Genomic DNA, 6,000 nt, shown 5'->3' with positions numbered 1-6,000 from the left:
CCCCAAAACTTGTGTGTGTCCACATGGAATGCACAAAAGTGATTTGAGATGGTTTTATATCCAAGGCTACCCCCAGGTGTGTCCGGCTTCTCGGACAGGGGGTTACTACACTTAGGCAGATTATGCATGTATAGGGGGGAACTCCCTCGGAGGTGAACCGGAGAGAAACTTGAGATCATATGGGATGATCCTTGTTTCCACATGTACCTATGACCTAACCAAGCTCAAATGGAGGCATATGCCCACCGGGGGACCACCGATGGGATGCAGCCAAAGTGGTAGACCGCCGATGAAAGGGGTAGATCTACGGGGCTCCCAGATTAGGGTTTCTTCTACCGGAGAGAATATTGAGGTAAGATAGGGTAATTATTGGTACTACATGTTCGTATGACCTAACACAACACAAAGGAAGAGAAAATTCCATGGGTCAACTGTCATCGGAGGCCGGTGAAAGGGGCAGATCTGCGGGGCTCCCAGATTAGGGTTTCTTCTACCGGAAGGAATATTGATGTAAGATAGGGTAATTATTGATACTACATGTTCCAATGATCTAACACAACACAAAGTAAGAGAAAAGTCCATGGGTCAGCTGTCATCGGAGGTCGGTCAAAGGGGTAGATCTGCGGGGCTACCGAATTAGGGTTTCTTCTATGTGAGAAAATAATAAGTTAGGATGGTAACTTTTTTATGCGCATAGCTTGGGAATGTAGAAGATTAAAACAAATTAGCATGGACCTATATTAATATATTTTATAAATATAATTGACATTAATAAAATTTAAACAGAAAATAAACGGAAAAAAGAAAAAAAGGGGGGGCTATGCCGAGGGTAGCCGTCGGCATAGAGAGGCCCTCGGCATAGCCCCTCGCACCTGGTCGAGCCGGACCTTATCCACGCCCGAGCCCCTCGCAGCTGGTCCGCACGCCCCTCTCCCCGAGCTCTCTTCTCGCGCCCCCATTTCCCCCCGAGCCCGCCGCCGCCCCCTGCTCGCGCCGCCGCCCCTTGCTCGCGCCGTCGCCCCTGCTCTGCCTCCCCGCCGCCGCCTCGCGCCGCCCCCGGCCTCCCCTGCACGCGCCGCCGCCGTGGCTGCTCGCGCCGCCCCCGGCAGCCACACGCCGCCCCTTCCTTCCCGCCGCCGCCTCGCTCCGCTCCCGGCCTCCCCTGCACGCGCCGCCCCCGGCCTCCCCTGCACGCGCCGCCCCCCTGCCTGTCCATCTCTGTAAGGCTTTTTTCTTTTTTTTCATTTTTTGTAACTTTATTTCTATTATTGTATGCTATTTAGAAATACAAATAGAAAATGTGAAATAGTTTGTGAATTGTGAAAGTAGAAATGTGAAAATGTGAAATAGAAATACAAATAGAAAATGTGAAATAAAAATTTAAATAAACATCGAAATGTGAAATAATTTGTTTTATATTGAATGGAAATAGGTGCCGTCGTGACTGCCGACCTCGTGACCGCCCCATTGTGACCGCTCCGTCTTGACCGGCCCGTCGTGACCGCCGTGTCGTCGTGTCCGCGATTCTCTCCGGTCGCCGAGGGTGAGCTAAAACATCGCCTCCCCTTCTCCGCATTTTCTTATGTCACTAGATTCATTTTCCAAGTCCAGTTGCGTAACCTAGGTGTCACTTCCCGTCCGCGAGCGTTACGCGGATAAATATGCATTAGTGGTCCGCATATTTTGAACCGTAACGCTTGCGGCATTTACGGTACAGTCGGCGGATGCGTAGTTGTCTACGTTTTCCATGTTCTACTCCGGTCCGAGTCAGGATTTCGGTGGCGCCTCCCCGTTGTTCTCCGGATGCACATCCTCTCAGCTTTTTGCCGAGACGTGTATCGGGAGAGCGGCGGGGAGGTGCTGCCGAGCTCTGACTTGGACCGGGGTAGAGCATCGAGAACGTAGCCAACTACGGATCCGGCGGCTGCTAGGAGCCCACCTAGTAGAGATGTAGGTTGATGCATGCGTTTCGCCCGGTAAAATAAATAAAAATATGATGCATTTAATTTCTTATTTGATATAAATGCTATGTCTGTGGTTTGGCTCCCAATAAAGCAGAGGATGGCTGATAATGGATGGATGTACAATGAGCGTGTTAGTGCGACTGAGAAAATAGATGAGTGGACAAGGAAGACCCATTTTCTAGTGAATGAGTTAGCGCGTGGTACAAAGGGGCTGGTTCGGGCACTTTGCCCCTGTGTTCGCTGCGTGAAGCGTCAACGTCGTGGGAAGGATGAAATGTATAGACACCTTCTGCAATATGGGTATATGCATGGGTACGTCACGGAAATCGACTTTGATGAGCGCGAACATGACAGAGGTGAGGTGATGCGGCAGCGGCAGCGGCTCAATGGCAATGAGTACGATGGAATTAGAGACTTTCTAGATGATCTCGTCCATGCCGATGTCCCGGATTTGCCACCTCCAGAACTGGAGGCGCCGCCAGAACCGGAGGCGCCGCCGTAGCCGGAGGAACCGAGCCAACCGCGAAGGCCTTCTATGATATGATTGCCGCGGCTAAGAGGCCTCTCGTACGAGGGCGCCGCGATTTCTCAGCTCGATGCCATCTCCCAATGTCTAGCCGACAAGACCCGGTACAACACCACCCGTGAGGGCTTTGAAGCAAGTCCGAAAACAGCTGGTAACATGTTGCCCAAAGATCATTGTCCGCCTCAAAGCTCGCACGCGACGAGGAGAATGATGAAGGACCTCAACATGGATTATCAAAGGATAGACTGTTGTCCGAAAGGCTGCATTCTATTTTGGAGACAGTATGCGGAGGACAAGTACTTGTCCCATCCGTAGCTGATCTAGGTATGAAGAGGTAACGGGAAAGGATGGTCGGGTGAGGCGATCAAGCACCGCAAAGTCGATTCTTCGATATCTCCCATTCATAAAAAGAATCCAGCGGCTTTACATGCACGAGGAGACAGCCAAACAGATGACGTGGCACAAGTATGGGAAGAGATTCGTGGACGAAAACAAGAAGTTGAAGATGGGACATCCATCCGATGGTACGGCATGGAAGAACTTCGATACAAAACACCCGCTTAAGGCAGCCGAGGCTCGGAATGTCGAATTGCGATAGCAACAGATGGCTTCAATCCATATGGTATGTCGAATGCCAATTACGACTTGCTGGCCCGTGTTTGTTATTCCTCTCAATCTCCCTCCCGGAGTCCTAATGACGAGGAAGACCATGTTTACGTCGCTGATCATTCCGAGGCCCTCATTACCCGGGAAGAATTTGAGTGTCTACATGCAGCCGATTGTGGAAGATTTGAACCACTCTTGGCACCACGGGACATTGACGTACGACCGAGCATCGAAGACAAACTTCTACATGAAAGTTTGGTTGCAGTATACCATGCATGACATGCCCGGGTACGCCCTAACATGCGGATGGTGTACAGCTGGTAAGTGGCCATGCCCAGTGTGCAGGCATCGGCTTGAGTTTCTTTGGCTACAGAAGGGTCGCAAGTATGTTGCGTTTGACACGAATCGACAGTTCCTCAAAAGGAGGCATCCGTTTAGAGAAGACAAAAAGAACTTCAAGAAGGGCAAAGTTGTGCATGAAAAAAAAAGATGTGCCGAAGTTTGATGGTACACTTGTTGAAGCCGAGCTACGTGCTCTCGTGCCGGCAGCGACGCCAACTGGCCATCAATTTGAGGGATATGGTGTAACGCACAACTGGACTCATGAGGCGGCCTTAACGAAGCTCGAGTATTACAAGGACCTCGAACTTCCCCATAACATCGATGTGATGCACACTCGTAAAGAATGTCGCGGAGTCCGTCTTTCACACATGCCCGAACATTCCCGGAAGTCAAAGGATAATGTCAAGGCTAGAGTCGATGTTGAGATCCTCCGTGATAGGGAAAAATTACACATGAAGCGTCCTATTGGCCGTCAAAAGAATTGGTTCAAGCCGCATGCCAACTTCTGCCTTGATTCCATCCAAAAGAAGGAGGCATTCAGGTGGCTCAAATACGTCGTGATGTTCCCGGATGGTTATTGCTCGAATATGAGTAAGGGAGTTAATCTTTCGACGGGAAAAGTCACCGGGCTCAAGAGTCACGACTATCATATATGGATTCAGCGGCTCATGCCGGTGATGCTTCGAGGGTATATCCCCGAGAAAGTCCGGCGAGTGCTTGCGCAGTTGAGCCATTTCTTCCGCACGCTCCGTGCTAGCGGATATGTCCCAAGGTTATTGCAAAGCTACAACATACAATGCCGGAGTTGCTATGCAATTTGGAGATGATATTTCCGCTGAGCTTCTTTACTCCGATGGCACATCTCATTGTGCATCTCGCCAACGAGGCACTCTTGGGTGGCCCGGTGCCGTTTCGTTGGCAGTTCTGTATTGAGAGAGAGTTTAAGTATATTCGAAAGATAACTGGAAACAAGGCCAAGATTGAAGCATGCATAGCTGAGGCAATATGCCTTCGGGAGATGGCAGATGCCGCGACAACGTACTATCCCGATGATGTTCCCACTCAGCATAACCCGGTCACTCATTACAATGTCGACGTGCCCGAGAATGACCCCAAGCTAAAACTATTCCAATTCCCCGGTGGCAAGGCTGGTAAAGGAACAAAATATAAATTGGAGAACGAAGAGAAGGATTGTATAATGCTATATGTGCTTATGAACATGGAGGAAGTGATCCCATTCGTAAGGTAAAATGGTGAACAAATTACTTTGCAGCCTAGTAACCTCGTCTCGGTCTAATGCTTATTTTCTCCTTTCAGCGAATTCATGGATGAAATGTGGCCGTATGATGAATTGCCCGAAACCTCGGAGATGGACACTCTACTCGAAAGACGGTGCTCCCGGAATTAATAAAAACTTTGTGACATGGTTCATGGAAAAAGTAATTTCTAACCTTTCCTCTTACATTGCAACATGTGACTTGTCCCTCTTATTACACGTAACTAATGCACACAACAAATTTGAAATGTTCTTGTAGGGCCGTGAGAGAAACGTTGATATGATAGATGAGTTGAAATGTGTTTCCCAAGGTTGTAGCCGTGAGGTGACCAAGTATGAGAAGTATGATGTGAATGGGTTTCGCTTCCACACGGAGACGCACCGGAAGGGCCGGGCGAATCCCAAAACGATAAATACTGGGGTCTTCACCAAAGGAGCCAACAACTTTGATTACTACGGAAGGTTACAAAGTGTATACGAGTTGACATTCAATCGTACGAACGTGCAACTCAATATCGTCGTGTTCAAGTGTCATTGGTTCGACCCAATAGGTGGACAGAGAAGTGATAAGTCCATTGGGTTAGTTGAAGTTAAGCCTTCAACCACCTATAGCGGAGCCGATGTCTTTGTTGTGGCTCACCAAGCCAAGCAAGTTTATTATTTGCCCTACCCATGCCAGAAAGCGGAACTCAAGGGTTGGGAAGTCGTCTTCCGGTATCGCCACATGGTAACCTACCGATTCCCTCTGAGGATGATTACAACAACATTGACCCCGTGACATACGAGGGGATTTTCTATCAAGAGGAACAGGACTTCGGGGAATATATTTTAGAACCGTTTGTTCAAGAGGACCTCGGGAACGATGCGAAACTCGTGGTGAGTCGGTGGTGGATCTAAAGGACATATCTATGCTCGAGAAGTTACTTGAGGCGAATGACAATTATGATGAGCCTCCACCCGTCGACCCTTCAACTTTGTACTCACAAGATAGTGATAGTGATAGTGGGCCGGAGAAAGAGAAAGAGAAGAGAAAGAGATGGAGTATGAGAGTGAGCGTGAGAGCGATGATGGCTGGTGAGGGTCTTTTATTCTTAGTATTTATTTGTCAACATGCTTCTTAATTGCATTGTGCCTTTTATTCTTAGTATCTTCATTTTATTATGTCAACATGCTTCTTAATTGCATTGTGCCTTTTATTCTTAGTATCTTCATATAATATGTCTTTGTGCTTAACTGTTTTATTCTTCTCAATGCGGGTGATCGAACAATATGAGCAGCGGCAAGGC

Source organism: Lolium rigidum, chromosome 2 (assembly GCF_022539505.1).
Source record: "Lolium rigidum isolate FL_2022 chromosome 2, APGP_CSIRO_Lrig_0.1, whole genome shotgun sequence".
In the NCBI taxonomy this organism is placed as follows: Eukaryota; Viridiplantae; Streptophyta; class Magnoliopsida; order Poales; family Poaceae; genus Lolium; species Lolium rigidum.
Note: the sequence above shows the minus strand (reverse complement) of the source record.